General features: G+C 48.5%; 1 protein-coding gene across 1 annotated transcript in view; it reads left to right on the top strand.

Moving 5' to 3' along the window:
• Positions 1–20,188, top strand: part of DNAH17 (dynein axonemal heavy chain 17) — a 7,556,186-nt gene that overhangs the window by 5,732,131 nt on the left and 1,803,867 nt on the right. The gene's annotated exons all lie outside the window — the stretch shown is intronic.

Below are 20,188 nucleotides of genomic sequence, written 5' to 3'. Positions count from 1 at the left end.
CATCATACTGATGATGTGCTCTCACATTATGCTGGTAGCCAAGCTGTTAGGGTGCCCCTTGTAAGGGACAGGTCTCCTTCTGTTCATTCCCATCATACCTCTGTATCTAGAAATGTCCCTCCCACCCACCCTGATGACAGATTGTTAGAAAGGGAGCTCAATAGATTGAGAGTGGAGCAAACCAGACTGAAGCTCAAGAAGCAACAGCTGGATTTGGATAGACAGTCTTTAGAAATAGAGAGGGAAAGACAGAAGATGGGTTTAGATACCCATGGTGGCAGCAGCAGTATTCCCCATAGTCATCCTGCAAAAGAGCATGATTCCAGGAATCTGCACAAGATAGTTCCCCCTTATAAGGAGGGGGATGACATTAACAAGTGGTTTGCTGCACTTGAGAGGGCCTGTGTTGTACAGGATGTCCCTCAAAGGCAGTGGGCTGCTATCCTATGGCTATCATTTAGTGGAAAGGGTAGGGATAGACTCCTTACTGTGAAAGAAAGTGATGCCAATAATTTTACAGTTCTTAAGAATGCACTCCTGGATGGTTATGGCTTAACCACTGAACAGTACAGGATAAAGTTCAGAGAGACCAAAAAGGAGTCTTCACAAGACTGGGTTGATTTCATTGACCATTCAGTGAAGGCCTTGGAGGGGTGGTTACATGGCAGTAAAGTTACTGATTATGAAAGCCTGTATAACACAATCCTGAGAGAGCATATACTTAATAATTGTGTGTCTGATTTGTTGCACCAGTACCTGGTAGACTCTGATCTGACCTCTCCCCAAGAATTGGGAAAGAAGGCAGACAAATGGGTCAGAACAAGGGTGAACAGAAAAGTTCATACAGGGGGTGACAAAGATGGCAATAAGAAGAAAGATGGTGAAAAATCTCAAGATAAGCATGGGGATAAGGGTAAAACCAAAGATCCCACTTCAAATCTTAAACACTCTTCAGAGGGTGGGGATAAAACAAATTCTTCCTCTTCTTCCCAACCTGCACACATTAAAAAGCCTTGGTGCTTTGTGTGTAAAAATAGAGGCCATAGGCCAGGGGATAAGTCCTGTCCAGGTAAACCCCCTGAGCCTACCACCACTAATACATCAAGCTCTAGTGCCCCTAGCAGTAGTGGTACTAGTGGTGGGACTGCTGGCAACAGTCAAGCAAAGGGTGTAGTTGGGTTCACTTATGGGTCCATAGTGGAAACTGATGTAATCAGTCCCAAGACAGTTTCTGTCACACCTAGTGGCATTGGCCTTGCCACACTGGCTGCTTGTCCCCTTACAATGGATAAATACAAGCAGACAGTTTCAATAAATGGTGTTGAGGCCTTGGCCTACAGGGACACAGGTGCCAGTTTCACTTTGGTGACTGAAAACCTAGTGCCTCCTGAACAACACATCATTGGACAACAGTATAAGATTATTGATGTCCATAACTCCACTAAGTTTCTTCCCTTAGCTATAATTCAGTTTAGTTGGGGTGGAGTTACTGGCCCTAAGCAGGTGGTGGTATCACCTAGCTTACCTGTAGACTGTCTCTTAGGTAATGACCTAGAGGCCTCAGGTTGGGCTGATGTAGAGTTTTATGCCCATGCAGCCATGCTGGGCATCCCTGAGGAATTGTTCCCTCTCATTTCAAGTGAAATGAAAAAGCAAAGGAGAGAAGGCCTGAAAACTCAGGATCCCTCTCCATCAACAGGTAAAAAGGGTATCACAGTATCCCCTAACCACCCTACCATTCAGGATACTATTCCTGTGGTGGGAGAAACCTCTCCTGGGGTGGCACCTGTTCCAAGGGAATCATCAGCTGGCAAAGCTGGACTCCCTGAGGTGGAAGTACCTCTCTGTGGGATAACTAACATTGGTGAGAAAAACAGCACCATTTTAGTTAACATGGAGCATCCCTCCAACCCTCCCAGAGAAACTTTAGTGCAGAAACCCTGCACTACCTCACAACACTTAGGACAGCATCCCTGCCCTAGTGTGGAGCTCATAGGACAGCATCCCTGCCCTGCTCCAACTCAAGAGAAACAGCATCCCTGTTCTCTCTTCCAGCCAGATGGACAAAGTTTTTGCCCAGCTATGGCTTTTCTGAGACAGCATCCCTGTCTGGCATTTCCATCACTACAAATAGGTTCAGTGGACAATTCCCACTGCTCTAAACTAAAACTTACTGATAGAAACTCTGAAAATACATCTTCACATTGTTGCTTAGCTAAAAAACTTCAAACAGGGTGGTTTACATCCCCACAGGGAAGTAACCATATAGTGGATGATAAAGGGAGTAACCAGTCTATTGCAGAGCTACTCTCTACTTATCACCACTTAGACAATAAAGTCTCAACTGGCCAAGGTTAGCCTTATTGTCCTTCGTTTGGGGGGGGTTGTGTGAGAAGGTAGCCTCTTTCTAGCCTTGTCACCCCCACTTTTGGCCTGTTTGTGAGTGTATGTCAGGGTGTTTGTCACTGTTTTCACTGTCTCACTGGGATCCTGATAGCCAGGCCTCAGTGCTCATAGTGAAAACACCATGTTTTCAGTATGGTTGTTATGTGTCACTGGGATCCTGCTAGTCAGGACCCCAGTGCTCATAGGTTTGTGGCCTATATGGATGTGTCACTGGGACCCTGTCACACAGGGCCCCAGTGCTCATAGGTGTGCATGTATATGTTCCCTGTGTGGTGCCTAACTGTCTCACTGAGGCTCTGCTAACCAGAACCTCAGTGGTTATGCTCTCTCATTACTTTTAAATTGTCACTAACAGGCTAGTGACCAATTTTACCAATTCACATTGGCTTACTGGAACACCCTTATAATTCCTTAGTATATGGTACTAAGGTTCCCAGGGTATTGGGGTTCCAGGAGATCCCTATGGGCTGCAGCATTTCTTTTGCCACCCATAGGGAGCTCTGACAATTCTTACACAGGCCTGCCACTGCAGCCTGAGTGAAATAACGTCCACGTTATTTCACAGCCATTTTACACTGCACTTAAGTAACTTATAAGTCACCTATATGTCTAACCTTTACCTGGTAAAGGTTAGGTGCAAAGTTACTTAGTGTGAGGGCACCCTGGCACTAGCCAAGGTGCCCCCACATTGTTCAGAGCCAATTCACTGAACTTTGTGAGTGCGGGGACACCATTACACGCGTGCACTACATATAGGTCACTACCTATATGTAGCTTCACCATGGTAACTCCGAATATGGCCATGTAACATGTCTATGATCATGGAATTGCCCCCTCTATGCCATCCTGGCATTGTTGGTACAATTCCATGATCCCAGTGGTCTGTAGCACAGACCCTGGTACTGCCAGACTGCCCTTCCTGGGGTTTCACTGCAGCTGCTGCTGCTGCCAACCCCTCAGACAGGCAGCTGCCCTCCTGGGGTCCAGCCAGGCCTGGCCCAGGATGGCAGAACAAAGAACTTCCTCTGAGAGAGGGTGTGACACCCTCTCCCTTTGGAAAATGGTGTGAAGGCAGGGGAGGAGTAGCCTCCCCCAGCCTCTGGAAATGCTTTGTTGGGCACAGATGTGCCCAATTCTGCATAAGCCAGTCTACACCGGTTCAGGGACCCCTTAGCCCCTGCTCTGGCGCGAAACTGGACAAAGGAAAGGGGAGTGACCACTCCCCTGACCTGCACCTCCCCTGGGAGGTGTCCAGAGCTCCTCCAGTGTGCTCCAGACCTCTGCCATCTTGGAAACAGAGGTGCTGCTGGCACACTGGACTGCTCTGAGTGGCCAGTGCCACCAGGTGACGTCAGAGACTCCTTGTGATAGGCTCCTTCAGGTGTTAGTAGCCTTTCCTCTCTCCTAGGTAGCCAAACCCTCTTTTCTGGCTATTTAGGGTCTCTGTCTCTGGGGAAACTTCAGATAACGAATGCATGAGCTCAGCCGAGTTCCTCTGCATCTCCCTCTTCACCTTCTGATAAGGAATCGACCGCTGACCGCGCTGGAAGCCTGCAAACCTGCAACATAGTAGCAAAGACGACTACTGCAACTCTGTAACGCTGATCCTGCCGCCTTCTCGACTGTTTTCCTGCTTGTGCATGCTGTGGGGGTAGTCTGCCTCCTCTCTGCACCAGAAGCTCCGAAGAAATCTCCCGTGGGTCGACGGAATCTTCCCCCTGCAACCGCAGGCACCAAAAAGCTGCATTTCTGGTCCCTTGGGTCTCCTCTCAGCACGACGAGCGAGGTCCCTCGAATCCAGCGACACCGTCCAAGTGACCCCCACAGTCCAGTGACTCTTCAGCCCAAGTTTGGTGGAGGTAAGTCCTTGCCTCACCTCGCTGGGCTGCATTGCTGGGAACCGCGACTTTGCAAGCTACTCCGGCCCCTGTGCACTTCCGGCGGAAATCCTTCGTGCACAGCCAAGCCTGGGTCCACGGCACTCTAACCTGCATTGCACGACTTTCTAAGTTGGTCTCCGGCGACGTGGGACTCCTTTGTGCAATTTCGGCGAGCACCGTTTCACGCATCCTCGTAGTGCCTGTTTCTGGCACTTATCCGGGTGCTACCTGCTTCAGTGAGGGCTCTTTCTCTTGCTTGACGTCCCCTCTCTCTGCAGGTCCAATTTGCGACCTCCTGGTCCCTCCTGGGCCCCAGCAGCGTCCAAAAACGCCAAATGCACGATTTGCGTGTAGCAAGGCTTGTTGGCGTCCATCCGGCGGGAAAACACTTCTGCACGACTCTCCAAGGCGTGCGGGATCCATCCTCCAAAGGGGAAGTCTCTAGCCCTTGTCTTTCCTGCAGTATTTACAGTTCTTCAGCCTAGTAAGAGCTTCTTTGCACCAACCGCTGGCATTTCTTGGGCATCTGCCCATCTCCGAGCTGCTTGTGACTTTTGGACTTGGTCCCCTTGTTCCACAGGTACCCTCAGTCAGGAATCCATCGTTGTTGCATTGCTGATTTGTGTTTTCCTTGCATTTTCCCTCTAACACGACTATTTTGTCCTTAGGGGAACTTTGGTGCACTTTGCACTCACTTTTCAGGGTCTTGGGGAGGGTTATTTTTCTAACTCTCACTATTTTCTAATAGTCCCAGCGACCCTCTACAAGGTCACATAGGTTTGGGGTCCATTCGTGGTTCACATTCCACTTTTGGAGTATATGGTTTGTGTTGCCCCTATCCCTATGTTTCCCCATTGCATCCTATTGTAACTATACATTGTTTGCACTGTTTTCTAAGACTATACTGCATATTTTTGCTATTGTGTATATATATCTTGTGTATATTTCCTATCCTCTCACTGAGGGTACACTCTAAGATACTTTGGCATATTGTCATAAAAATAAAGTACCTTTATTTTTAGTATAACTGTGTATTGTGTTTTCTTATGATATTGTGCATATGACACTAAGTGGTACTGTAGTAGCTTCACACGTCTCCTAGTTCAGCCTAAGCTGCTCTGCTAAGCTACCATTATCTATCAGCCTAAGCTGCTAGACACCCTATACACTAATAAGGGATAACTGGGCCTGGTGCAAGGTGCAAGTACCCCTTGGTACTCACTACAAGCCAGTCCAGCCTCCTACATTGGTTGTGCAGCGGTGGGATAAGTGCTTGAGACTACTTACCACTCTTGTCATTGTACTTTTCATAAGAGAAAAATATACAAAACAAGGTCAGTGTATATACACATAGCCAAAAAGTTTTGCATTTCCTCTTTTCACTCTTTTCTAAGTGCTGAAAAGTACTTCTAAAACTTTCAAAAAGTTCTTAAAAGTTTAAAAAGTTTTTTCTGTCTTTCCAAACAGTTCTGAAAACTTTTTTTCTCTTTTTCTATCACTTTAACTCTCTCAAAAAAATGTCTGGCACAGGCCAAAATGTTGAACTGTCCAAACTTGCATATGATCACCTTAGCTGGAAAGGAGCAAGGAGTCTCTGCATAGAGAGAGGTTTGAGTGTAGGGAAGAATCCTTCCTTAGAACTGTTAATTAATATGCTTAGAGTACAGGATAAGGCCATAAGTGCCCAATCTGTAGAAAAAGTAGCTAATGGTTCTCAATCTGATCCAGGGACTCCCCCAGGAAAAGATTCAGGAAAGAAACTTCTCAGCCTGCCCATTACTAGACAGTCTAGCATAGTTGGTACAGAGGTTGAATCACACCATACTGATGGTGTGCTCTCACATTATACTGTTAGCCAAGCTGTTAGGGTGCCCTCTGTAAGGGACAGGTCTACTTCTGTTCATTCCCATCATACCTCTGTATCTAGAAATGTCCCTCCCACCCACCCTGATGACAGATTGTTAGAAAGGGAGCTCAATAGATTGAGAGTGGAACAAACCAGACTGAAGCTCAAAAAGCAACAGCTGGATTTGGATAGACAGTCTTTAGAAGTAGAGAGGGAAAGACAGAAGTTGGGTTTAGATACCCATGGTGGCAGCAGCAGTATTCCCCATAGTCATCCTGCAAAAGAGCATGATTCCAGGAATCTGCACAAGATAGTTCCCCCTTACAAGGAGGGGGATGACATTAACAAGTGGTTTGCTGCACTTGAGAGGGCCTGTGCTGTACAGGATGTCCCTCAAAGGCAGTGGGCTGCTATCCTATGGCTATCATTCACTGGAAAAGGGAGGGATAGGCTCCTTACTGTAAAAGAAAATGATGCTAATAATTTCCAAGTTCTTAAGAATGCACTCCTGGATGGTTATGGCTTAACCACTGAACAGTACAGGATAAAGTTCAGAGAGACCAAAAAGGAGTCTTCACAAGACTGGGTTGATTTCATTGACCAGGCAGTGAAGGCCTTGGAGGGGTGGTTACATGGCAGTAAAGTTACTGATTATGAAAGACTGTATAACACAATCCTGAGAGAGCATATACTTAATAATTGTGTGTCTGATTTGTTGCACCAGTACCTGGTAGACTCTGATCTGACCTCTCCCCAAGAATTGGGAAAGAAGGCAGACAAATGGGTCAGAACAAGGGTGAACAGAAAAGTTCATACAGGGGGTGACAAAGATGGCAATAAGAAGAAAGATGGTGAAAAATCTCAAGATAAGCATGGGGATAAGGGTAAAACCAAAGATCCCACTTCAAATCTTAAACACTCTTCAGAGGGTGGGGATAAAACAAATTCTTCCTCTTCTTCCCAACCTGCACACATTAAAAAGCCCTGGTGCTTTGTGTGTAAAAACAGAGGCCATAGGCCAGGGGATAAGTCCTGTCCAGGTAAACCCCCTGAGCCTACCACCACTAATACATCAAGCTCTAGTGCCCCTAGCAGTAGTGGTACTAGTGGTGGGACTGCTGGCAACAGTCAAGCAAAGGGTGTAGTTGGGTTCACTTATGGGTCCATAGTGGAAACTGATGTAATCAGTCCCAAGACAGTTTCTGTCACACCTAGTGGCATTGGCCTTGCCACACTGGCTGCTTGCCCCCTTACAAAGGATAAGTACAGGCAGACAGTTTCAATAAATGGTGTTGAGGCCTTGGCCTACAGGGACACAGGTGCCAGTTTCACTTTGGTGACTGAAAACCTAGTGCCTCCTGAACAACACATCATTGGACAACAGTATAAGATTATTGATGTCCATAACTCCACTAAGTTTCTTCCCTTAGCTATAATTCAGTTTAGTTGGGGTGGAGTTACTGGCCCTAAGCAGGTGGTGGTATCACCTAGCTTACCTGTAGACTGTCTCTTAGGTAATGACCTAGAGGCCTCAGGTTGGGCTGATGTAGAGTTTTATGCCCATGCAGCCATGCTGGGCATCCCTGAGGAATTGTTCCCTCTCATTTCTACTGAAATGAAAAAGCAAAGGAGATAAGGCCTGAAAACTCAGGATCCCTCTCCATCAACAGGTAAAAAGGGTATCACAGTATCCCCTAACCACTCTACCATTCAGGATACCATTCCTGTGGTGGGAGAAACCTCTCCTGGGGTGGCACCTGTTCCAAGGGAATCATCAGCTGGCATAGCTGGACTCCCTGAGGTGGAAGTACCTCTCTGTGGGATAACTAACATTGGTGAGAAAAAGAGCACCATTTTAGTTAACATGGAGCATCCCTCCAACCCTCCCAGAGAAACTTTAGTGCAGAAACCCTGCACTGCCTCACAACACTTAGGACAGCATCCCTGCCCTAGTGTGGAGCTAATAGGACAGCATCCCTGCCCTGCTCCAACCCAAGAGAAACAGCATCCCTGTTCTCTCTTCCAGCCATATGGACAAAGTTTTTGCCCAGCTATGGCTTTACTGAGACAGCATCCCTGTCTGGCATTTCCATCATTACAAATAGGTTCAGTGGATAATTCCCACTGCTCTAAACTAAAACTTACTGATAGAAACTCTGAAAATACATCTTCACATTGTTGGTTAGCTAAAAAACTTCAAACAGGGTGGTTTACATCCCCACAGGGAAGTAACCATATAGTGGATGATAAAGGGAGTAACCAGTCTATTGCAGAGCTACTCTCTACTTATCACCACTTAGACAATAAAGTCTCAACTGGCCAAGGTTAGCCTTATTGTCCTTCGTTTGGGGGGGGGTTGTGTGAGAAAGAAGCCTCTTTCTAGCCTTGTTACCCCCACTTTTGGCCTGTTTGTGAGTGTATGTCAGGGTGTTTGTCACTGTTTTCACTGTCTCACTGGGATCCTGATAGCCAGGCCCCAGTGCTCATAGTGAAAACACTATGTTTTCAGTATGGTTGTTATGTGTCACTGGGATCCTGCTGGTCAGGACCCCAGTGCTCATAGGTTTGTGGCCTATATGTATGTGTCACTGGGACCCTGTCACACAGGGCCCCAGTGCTCATAGGTGTGCATGTATGTGTTCCCTGTGTGGTGCCTAACTGTCTCACTGAGGCTCTGCTAACCAGAACCTCAGTGGTTATGCTCTCTCATTACTTTTAAATTGTCACTAACAGGCTAGTGACCAATTTTACCAATTTACATTGGCTTACTGGAACACCCTTATAATTCCCTAGTATATGGTACTGAGGTACCCAGGGTATTGGGGTTCCAGGAGATCCCTATGGGCTGCAGCATTTCTTTTGCCACCCATAGGGAGCTCTGACAATTCTTACACAGGCCTGCCACTGCAGCCTGAGTGAAATAACGTCCACGTTATTTCACAGCCATTTTACACTGCACTTAAGTAACTTATAAGTCACCTATATGTCTAACCTTTACCTGGTAAAGGTTAGGTGCAAAGTTACTTAGTGTGAGGGCACCCTGGCACTAGCCAAGGTGCCCCCACATTGTTCAGAGCCAATTCCCTGAACTTTGTGAGTGCGGGGACACCATTACACGCGTGCACTACATATAGGTCACTACCTATATGTAGCTTCACAATGGTAACTCCGAATATGGCCATGTAACATGTCTATGATCATGGAATTGCCCCCTCTATGCCATCCTGGCATTATTGGTACAATTCCATGATCCCAGTGGTCTGTAGCACAGACCCTGGTACTGCCAAACTGCCCTTCCTGGGGTTTCACTGCAGCTGCTGCTGCTGCCAACCCCTCAGACAGGCATCTGCCCTCCTGGGGTCCAGCCAGGCCTGGCCCAGGATGGCAGAACAAAGAACTTCCTCTGAGAGAGGGTGTGACACCCTCTCCCTTTGGAAAATGGTGTGAAGGCAGGGGAGGAGTAGCCTCCCCCAGCCTCTGGAAATGCTTTCTTGGGCACAGATGTGCCCAATTCTGCATAAGCCAGTCTACACCGGTTCAGGGACCCCTTAGCCCCTGCTCTGGCGCGAAACTGGACAAAGGAAAGGGGAGTGACCACTCCCCTGACCTGCACCTCCCCTGGGAGGTGTCCAGAGCTCCTCCAGTGTGCTCCAGACCTCTGCCATCTTGGAAACAGAGGTGCTGCTGGCACACTGGACTGCTCTGAGTGGCCAGTGCCACCAGGTGACGTCAGAGACTCCTTGTGATAGGCTCCTTCAGGTGTTAGTAGCCTTTCCTCTCTCCTAGGTAGCCAAACCCTCTTTTCTGGCTATTTAGGGTCTCTGTCTCTGGGGAAACTTCAGATAACGAATGCATGAGCTCAGCCGAGTTCCTCTGCATCTCCCTCTTCACCTTCTGATAAGGAATCGACCGCTGACCGCGCTGGAAGCCTGCAAACCTGCAACATAGTAGCAAAGACGACTACTGCAACTCTGTAACGCTGATCCTGCCGCCTTCTCGACTGTTTTCCTGCTTGTGCATGCTGTGGGGGTAGTCTGCCTCCTCTCTGCACCAGAAGCTCCGAAGAAATCTCCCGTGGGTCGACGGAATCTTCCCCCTGCAACCGCAGGCACCAAAAAGCTGCATTTCTGGTCCCTTGGGTCTCCTCTCAGCACGACGAGCGAGGTCCCTCGAATCCAGCGACACCGTCCAAGTGACCCCCACAGTCCAGTGACTCTTCAGCCCAAGTTTGGTGGAGGTAAGTCCTTGCCTCACCTCGCTGGGCTGCATTGCTGGGAACCGCGACTTTGCAAGCTACTCCGGCCCCTGTGCACTTCCGGCGGAAATCCTTCGTGCACAGCCAAGCCTGGGTCCACGGCACTCTAACCTGCATTGCACGACTTTCTAAGTTGGTCTCCGGCGACGTGGGACTCCTTTGTGCAATTTCGGCGAGCACCGTTTCACGCATCCTCGTAGTGCCTGTTTCTGGCACTTCTCCGGGTGCTACCTGCTTTAGTGAGGGCTCTTTCTCTTGCTCGACGTCCCCTCTCTCTGCAGGTCCAATTTGCGACCTCCTGGTCCCTCCTGGGCCCCAGCAGCGTCCAAAAACGCCAAACGCACGATTTGCGTGTAGCAAGGCTTGTTGGCGTCCATCCGGCGGGAAAACACTTCTGCACGACTCTCCAAGGCGTGGGGGATCCATCCTCCAAAGGGGAAGTCTCTAGCCCTTGTCTTTCCTGCAGTATTCACAGTTCTTCAGCCTAGTAAGAGCTTCTTTGCACCAACCGCTGGCATTTCTTGGGCATCTGCCCATCTCCGAGCTGCTTGTGACTTTTGGACTTGGTCCCCTTGTTCCACAGGTACCCTCAGTCAGGAATCCATCGTTGTTGCATTGCTGATTTGTGTTTTCCTTGCATTTTCCCTCTAACACGACTATTTTGTCCTTAGGGGAACTTTGTTGCACTTTGCACTCACTTTTCAGGGTCTTGGGGAGGGTTATTTTTCTAACTCTCACTATTTTCTAATAGTCCCAGCGACCCTCTACAAGGTCACATAGGTTTGGGGTCCATTCGTGGTTCACATTCCACTTTTGGAGTATATGGTTTGTGTTGCCCCTATCCCTATGTTTCCCCATTGCATCCTATTGTAACTATACATTGTTTGCACTGTTTTCTAAGACTATACTGCATATTTTTGCTATTGTGTATATATATCTTGTGTATATTTCCTATCCTCTCACTGAGGGTACACTCTAAGATACTTTGACATATTGTCATAAAAATAAAGTACCTTTATTTTTAGTATAACTGTGTATTGTGTTTTCTTATGATATTGTGCATATGACACTAAGTGGTACTGTAGTAGCTTCACACGTCTCCTAGTTCAGCCTAAGCTGCTCTGCTAAGCTACCATTATCTATCAGCCTAAGCTGCTAGACACCCTATACACTAATAAGGGATAACTGGGCCTGGTGCAAGGTGCAAGTACCCCTTGGTACTCACTACAAGCCAGTCCAGCCTCCTACAAAAGGGAGTCCCTCTCTCAGAGGAAATCCTTTGTTCTGCCTTCCTGGGACTGGGCTGCCCAGACCCCAAGATGGCAGAACCCTGTCTGTGGGTTGGCAGCAGTGGTAGCTGTAGAGAAAACACCAGAGAGCTGGTTTGGCAGTACCCGGGTGTAGGAGGCTGGACTGGCTTGTAGTGGGTACCAAGGGGTACTTACACCTTGCACCAGGCCCAGGTATCCCTTATTAGTGTAGAGGGGTGTCTAGCAGCTTAGGCTGATAGAAAAGGTAGCTTAGCAGAGAAGCTTAGGCTGAACTAGGAGACGAGTGAAGCTCCTACAGTACCACTAGTGTCATATGCACAATATCATAAGAAAACACAATACACAGATATACTAAAAATAAAGGTACTTTATTTTTATGACAATATGCTAAAGCATCTCAGTGAGTACCCTCAGTATGAGGATAGCAAATATACACAAGATATATGTACACAATACCAAAATATGCAGTAATAGCAATAGAAAACAGTGCAAACAATGTATAGTCACAATAGGATGCAATGGGGTCACATAGGGATAGGGGCAACAAAAACCATATACTCTAGAATTGGAATGCGAACCACGAATGGACCCCAAACCTATGTGACCTTGTAGAGGGTCGCTGGGACTGTAAGAAAACAGTGAGGGTTAGAAAAATAGCCCTCCCCAAGACTCTGAAAAGTCGGTGCAAAGTGCACCTAAGTTCCCCAAAGAGCACAGAAGTCGTGATAGGGGAATTCTGCAGGAAAGACCAACACCAGCAATGCAACAACGATGGATTTCCAGACGAGAGTACGTGTGGAACAAGGGGACCAAGTCCAAAAGTCACGATCAAGTTGGGAGTGGGCAGATGCCCAGGAAATGCCAGCTGTGGGTGCAAAGAAGCTGCCACCGGATGGTAGAAGCTAAGGATTCTGCAAGAACGACAAGGGATAGAAACTTTCCCTTTGGAGGATGGATTTCCCACGTCGTGAAGAGTCGTGCAGAAGTATTTTCGTGCAGAAAGACCGCAAACAAGCCTTGCTACCTGCAAGGGTCTCGGTTAGTGTTTTTGGATGCTGCTGTGGCCCAGGAGGGACCAGGATGTCGTCAATTGCGTGAGGAGACAGAGGGGGCGTCCAGCAAGACAAAGAGTCCACTCAGAAGCAAGCAGCACCCGCAGAAGTGCCGGAACAGGCACTACAAAGTGGACTGAACCGGAGCCCACCCGAAGTTGCACAAGAGAGTCCCACGACGCCAGAGGACAACTAAGGAGGTTGTGCAATGCAGGTTAGACTGCCGGGGACCCAGGCTTGGCTGTGCACAAAGGAAATCCTGGAAGAGTGCACAGGAGCCGGAGTAGCTGCAAAACACGCGGTTCCCAGCAATGCAGTCTAGCGTGGGGAGGCAAGGACTTACCTCCACCAAACTTGGACTGAAGAGTCACTGGACTGTGGGAGTCACTTGGACAGAGTTATGAGCAAAAGAGACCTCGCTCGTCATCCTGAGAGGAGACCCAGAGGACTGGTGATGCAGTTCTTTAGTGCCTGCGGTTGCAGGGGGAAGATTCCGTCGACCCACGGGAGATTTCTTCGGAGCATCTAGTGCAAAGAGGAGGCAGACTACCCCCACAGCATGCACCACCAGGAAAACAGTCGAGAAGGCAGCAGGATCAGCGTTACAAGGACGCAGTAGTCGTCTTTGCTACTTTGTTGCAGTTTTGCAGGCTTCCAGCGCGGTCAGCAGTCGATTCCTTGGCAGAAGGTGAAGAGAGAGATGCAGAGGAACTCTGATGAGTTCTTGCATTCGTTATCTAAGGAATTCCCCAAAGCAGAGACCCTAAATAGCCAGAAAAGGAGGTTTGGCTACTTAGGAGAGAGGATAGGCTAGCAACACCTGAAGGAGCCTATCAGAAAGAGTCTCTGACGCCACCTGATCTCACTGGCCACTCAGAGCAGTCCAGTGTGCCAGCAGCACCTCTGTTTCCAAGATGGCAGAGGTCTGGAGCACACTGGAGGAGCTCTGGGCACCTCCCAGGGGAGGTACAGGTCAGGGGAGTGGTCACTCCCCTTTCCTTTGTCCAGTTTCGCACCAGAGCAGGGCTAAGGGGTCCCTGAACCGGTGTAGACTGGCTTATGCAGAAATGGGAACCATGTGTGCCCATGAAAGCATTTCCAGAGGCTGGGGGAGGCTACTCCTCCCCTGCCTTCACACCATTTTCCAAAGGGAGAGGGTGTAACACCCTCTCTCAGAGGAAGTCCTTTGTTCTGCCATCCTGGGCCAGGCCTGGCTGGACCCCAGGAGGGCAGAAGCCTGTCTGAGGGGTTGGCAGCAGCAGCAGCTGCAGTGAAACCCCGGGAAAGGCAGTTTGGCAGTACCAGGGTCTGTGCTACAGACCACTGGGATCATGGGATTGTGCCAACTATGCCAGGATGGCATAGAGGGGGCAATTGCATGATCATAGACATGTTACATGGCCATATTCGGAGTTACCATTGTGAAGCTACATATAGGTAGTGACCTATGTGTAGTGCACGCGTGCAATGGGTCCCCGCACTCACAAAGTCCGGGGAATTGGCCCTGAACAATGTGGGGGCACCTTGGCTAGTGCCAGGGTGCCCACACACTAAGTAACTTAGCACCCAACCTTTACCAGGTAAAGGTTAGACATATAGGTGACTTATAAGTTACTTAAGTGCAGTGTAAAATGGCTGTGAAATAACGTGGACGTTATTTCACTCAGGCTGCAGTGGCAGGCCTGTGTAAGAATTGTCAGAGCTCCCTATGGGTGACAAAATAAATGCTGCAGCCCATAGGGATCTCCTGGAACCCCAATACCCTGGGTACCTCAGTACCATATACTATGGAATTATAACGGTGTTCCAGTATGCCAATGTAAATTGGTAAAATTGGTCACTAGCCTGTTAGTGACAATTTGAAAGAAATGAGAGAGCATAACCACTGAGGTTCTGGTTAGCAGAGCCTCAGTGAGACAGTTAGGCACCACACAGGGAACACATACATATAGGCCACAAACTTATGAGCACTGGGGTCCTGACTAGCAGGGTCCCAGTGACACATAACAAACATACTGAAAACATAGGGTTTTCACTATGAGCACTGGGCCCTGGCTAGCAGGATCCCAGTGAGACAGTGAAAACACCCTGACATACACTCACAAACAGGCCAAAAGTGGGGGTAACAAGGCTAGAAAGAGGCTACTTTCTCACACTGGGGGTTCCCTGAACCGGTGTAAACTGGCTTATGCAAAGAGGGCACCATCTGTGCCCTTCAAAGCATTTCCAAAGGCTGGGAGAGGCTACTCCTCCCAGCCCTTAACACCTATTTCCAAAGGGAGAGGGTGTAACACCCTCTCTCAGAGGAAATCCTTTGTTCTGCCTTCCTGTTCTGCCCAGACCCCAAGATGGCAGAACCCTGTCTGTGGGTTGGCAGCAGTGGTAGCTGTAGAGAAAACACCAGAGAGCTGGTTTGGCAGTACCCGGGTGTAGGAGGCTGGACTGGCTTGTAGTGGGTACCAAGGGGTACTTACACCTTGCACCAGGCCCAGGTATCCCTTATTAGTGTAGAGGGGTGTCTAGCAGCTTAGGCTGATAGAAAAGGTAGCTTAGCAGAGCAGCTTAGGCTGAACTAGGAGACGAGTGAAGCTCCTACAGTACCACTAGTGTCATATGCACAATATCATAAGAAAACACAATACACAGATATACTAAAAATAAAGGTACTTTATTTTTATGACAATATGCTAAAGTATCTCAGTGAGTACCCTCAGTATGAGGATAGCAAATATACACAAGATATATGTACACAATACCAAAATATGCAGTAATAGCAATAGAAAACAGTGCAAACAATGTATAGTCACAATAGGATGCAATGGGGTCACATAGGGATAGGGGCAACACAAACCATATACTCTAGAATTGGAATGCGAACCACGAATGGACCCCAAACCTATGTGACCTTGTAGAGGGTCGCTGGGACTGTAAGAAAACAGTGAGGGTTAGAAAAATAGCCCACCCCAAGACCCTGAAAAGTGGGTGCAAAGTGCACCTAAGTTCCCCAAAGAGCACAGAAGTCGTGATAGCGGAATTCGGCAGGAAAGACAAACACCAGCAATGCAACAACGATGGATTTCCAGACGAGAGTACGTGTGGAACAAGGGGACCAAGTCCAAAAGTCACGATCAAGTCGGGAGTGGGCAGATGCCCAGGAAATGCCAGCTGTGGGTGCAAAGAAGCTGCCACCGGATGGTAGAAGCTAAGGATTCTGCAAGAACGACAGGGGATAGAAACTTCCCCTTTGGAGGATGGATTTCCAACGTCGTGAAGAGTCGTGCAGAAGTATTTTCGTGCAAAAAGACCGCAAACAAGCCTTGCTACCTGCAAGGGACGCGGTTAGTGTTTTTGGATGCTGCTGTGGCCCAGGAGGGACCAGGATGTTGTCAATTGCGTGAGGAGACGGAGGGGGCGTCTAATAAGACAAAGAGTCCACTCAGAAGCAAGCAGCACCCGCAGAAGTGCTGGAACAGGTACTACGAAGTGGAGTGAACCGGAGCTCACCCGAAGTTGCACAAGAGAGTCCCACGACGCCAGAGGACAACTCAGGAGGTTGTGCAATGCAGGTTAGACTGCCAGGGACCCCGGCTTGGCTGTGCACAAAGGAAATCCTGGAAGAGTGCACAGGAGCCGGAGTAGCTGCAAAACACGCGGTTCCCAGCAATGCAGTCTAGCGTGGGGAGGCAAGGACTTACCTCCACCAAACTTGGACTGAAGAGTCACTGGACTGTGGGAGTCACTTGGACAGAGTTGCTGAGTTCAAGGGACCTCGCTCGTCGTGCTGAGACGAGACCCAGAGGACCGGTGATGCAGTTCTTTGGTGCCTGCGGTTGCAGGGGGAAGATTCAGTCGACCCACGGGAGATTTCTTCGGAGCTTCTAGTGCAGAGAGGAGGCAGACTACCCCCACAGCATGCACCACCAGGAATGCAGTTGAGAAGGCAGCAGGATCAGCGTTACAAGGTCGCAGTAGTCGTCTTTGCTACTTTGTTGCAGTTTTGCAGGCTTCCAGCGCGGTCAGCAGTCGATTCCTTGGCAGAAGGTGAAGAGAGAGATGCAGAGGAACTCTGATGAGCTCTTGCATTCGTTATCTAAGGAATTCCCCAAAGCAGAGACCCTAAATAGCCAGAAAAGGAGGTTTGGCTACTTAGGAGAGAGGATAGGCTAGTAACACCTGAAGGAGCCTATCAGAAGGAGTCTCTGACGTCACCTGCTGGCACTGGCCACTCAGAGCAGTCCAGTGTGCCAGCAGCACCTCTGTTTCCAAGATGGCAGAGGTCTGGAGCACACTGGAGGAGCTCTGGGCACCTCCCAGGGGAGGTGCAGGGGAGTGGTCACTCTCCTTTCCTTTGTCCAGTTTCGCACCAGAGCAGGGCTGAGGGATCCCTGAACCGGTGCAGACTGGCTTATGCAGAGATGGGCACCATCTGTGCCCATCAAAGCATTTCCAGAGGCTGGGGGAGGCTACTCCTCCCCAGCCCTGACACCTTTTTCCAAAGGGAGAGGGTGTAACACCCTTTCTCTGAGGAAGTCCTTTGTTCTGTCCTCCTGGGCCAGGCCTGGCTGGACCCCAGGAGGGCAGAAACCTGTCTGAGGGGTTGGCAGCAGCAGCAGCTGCAGTGAAACCCCGGGAAAGGTAGTTTGGCAGTACCCGGGTCTGAGCTATAGACTCGGGGGATGATGGAATTGTCTCCCCAATGCCAGAATGGCATTGGGGTGACAATTCCATGATCCTAGAAATGTTACATGGCCATGTTCGGAGTTACCATTGTGACGCTATACATATGTCGTGACATATGTATAGGGCACGCGTGTAATGGTGTCCCAGCACTCACAAAGTCCGGGGAATTTGCCCTGAACAATGTGGGAGCACCTTGGCTAGTGCCAGGGTGCCCACACACTAAGTAACTTAGCACCCAACCTTTACCAGGTAAAGGTTAGACATATAGGTGACTTATAAGTTACTTAAGTGCAGTGGTAAATGGCTGTGAAATAACGTGGACGTTATTTCACTCAGGCTGCACTGGCAGGCCTGTGTAAGAATTGTCAGATCTCCCTATGGGTGGCACAAGAAATGCTGCAACCCATAGGGATCTCGTGGAACCCCGATTCCCTGGGTACCTCAGTACCATATTCTAGGGAATTGTAAGGGTGTTCCAGTATGCCAATGCAAATTGGTGAAATTGGTCACTATCCTGTTAGTGACAATTTGGAAAGAAATGAGAGAGCATAACCACTGAGGTTCTGAATAGCAGAGCCTCAGTGAGACAGTTAGTCATAACACAGGTAACACATACAGGGCACACTTATGAGCACTGGGGCCCTGGCTGGCAGGGTCCCAGTGACACATACAACTAAAACAACATATATACAGTGAAATATGGGGGTAACATGCCAGGCAAGATGGTACTTTCCTACACCGGGGTCCATGGTGGAGCCCTGGGATGCATGGGATTGGCACCCCAATAACAGTTTTGGCATGGGGGGACAATTCCATGATCTTAGACATGTTACATGGCCATATTCGGAGTTACCATTGTGAAGCTACATATAGGTATTGACCTATATGTAGTGCACATGTGTAATGGTGTCCCCGCACTCACAAAGTCCGGGGAAATTGTCCTGAACTATGTGGGGGCACCTTGGCTAGTGCCAGGGTGCCCTAACACTTAGTAACTTTGCACCTAACCTTCCCCAAGTGAGGGTTGGACATATAGGTGACTTATAAGTTACTTAAGTGCAGTGTAAAATGGCTGTGAAATAACATGGACGTTATTTCACTCAGGCTGCAGTGGCAGTCCTGTGTAAGATTTGTCTGAGCTCCCTATGGGTGGCAAAAGAAATGCTGCAGCCCAAAGGGTTCTCCTGGAACCCCAATACCCTGGGTACCTAGGTACCATATACTAGTGAATTATAAGGGTGTTCCAGTGTGCCAATTAGAATTGGTGAAAATGGTCACAAGCCTATAGTGACAATTTTAAAGGCAAGGAGAACATAAGCACTGAGGTTCTGGTTAGCAGAGCCTCAGTGACACAGTTAGTCACTACACAGATACACACATTCAGGCCACGAACTATGAGCACTGGGGTCCTGGGTAGCAGGATCCCAGTGAGACAGGCAAAAACAAACTTACATACATGTGAAAAATGGGGGTAACATGCCAGGCATGATGGTACTTTCCTACACTAAGGGTTTAACAAATAAAACCTACTAGTCCTAAATGGGGTGGTAAGTATATTGCACAAGGGGGACGCAAAGCTTCACCATGTAAAATATCGAATTTTTCTTCCAGGGGATCCTCATCAATAGTCATAACCATTGAATATTCCCGGGGACACCGGAGCATACATAAAATACACACATATAAAGTATGAAATATGCACGAAAAATATATATATATATAGCATTTTTAGTAGACAAATTTTCATACTAAACTCATGTATACGTGTGTAAAACAGCAATGCAGACTATAATCATAAACAGGCTAAAATGCTTTATTTCTATGTAGTTTTTTTTTTTTTAAAACAGTCCTTTTCAAAATTACAATAAGACAAAACACTTTCCAAAGCCCCATAACCGGGCCTATGGGAAGAAGCAGTAGCAACATCAGAGAAAAAAGAGAAAAAACTACATTGAAAACAATGGAGCATTCTTACCCAATAGGCTGCATGCAGGTTAACACAGGAGAACCATAAAAATTCTGGCACCGTGCCTTTAAGACCCCGAGCACCTCCAGTATCCCACCATGCCTCAGGGGTGAAGGAGAGGTGACAGTTGGTTCACAGTTAGGTCAGTTCTTTTTTCTGGCTTCTTCTGAGAGGATCCTGGAGCATTGAGCTCTCAGTTTTTCTTAGTTTTTCTCAGGAAAATACAAAACAGCGTTTTTTCTGCTTTCACTCGATATTTAACACCTTTGTCTGAGTCAAGAAACTTTTTCCTGACTGAAAAATGCCTTCTCTTTTTGTGAAGTGCCCTTCCTGTGGGAAGAAGAAGGCCCAGTCAGATCCACACACTCTCTGCATTGTGTGCTTGCCTCAGAGTCACTGCCCTGACACTTGCAGACACTGCAAGAACATGTCAAAAAGGATTCTGAAGGACAGGGAGAAGATCAGACTTCATGGTCTTCATGAGAGGCAGAAGACATCATCCTCTTCACTTCCCAGGCAGCCAACAAGCCATTCTCAGGAGAGACAGGCTAGCTCGACGTCAGCAGGTAGGAAGGTACCTGTTTGTTCCCCATCTACGTCATCGCTGCCACCGTCACACCGCCATAGATCGCCGTCGACGGCGACCCGACCGACGTCGAAGGATACAACGTCGAGGGAACATGGCCACCACAGGGGCAGATCTCCGTCGACGGTTACCCACTGATCGATGTTGAGCCAGAACCGGTGTGTCCATTCGCCGTCATAGGCCTCGCACCCCTCGACGACAAGGAAAACGACGTCGAAATCACCTCAACGGCGAGAGCGAAGACAT

Source organism: Pleurodeles waltl, chromosome 7, assembly GCF_031143425.1.
Source record: "Pleurodeles waltl isolate 20211129_DDA chromosome 7, aPleWal1.hap1.20221129, whole genome shotgun sequence".
Classification (NCBI taxonomy): Eukaryota; Metazoa; Chordata; class Amphibia; order Caudata; family Salamandridae; genus Pleurodeles; species Pleurodeles waltl.
Note: the sequence above shows the minus strand (reverse complement) of the source record. Positions and strands in the feature narration are given on the sequence as shown.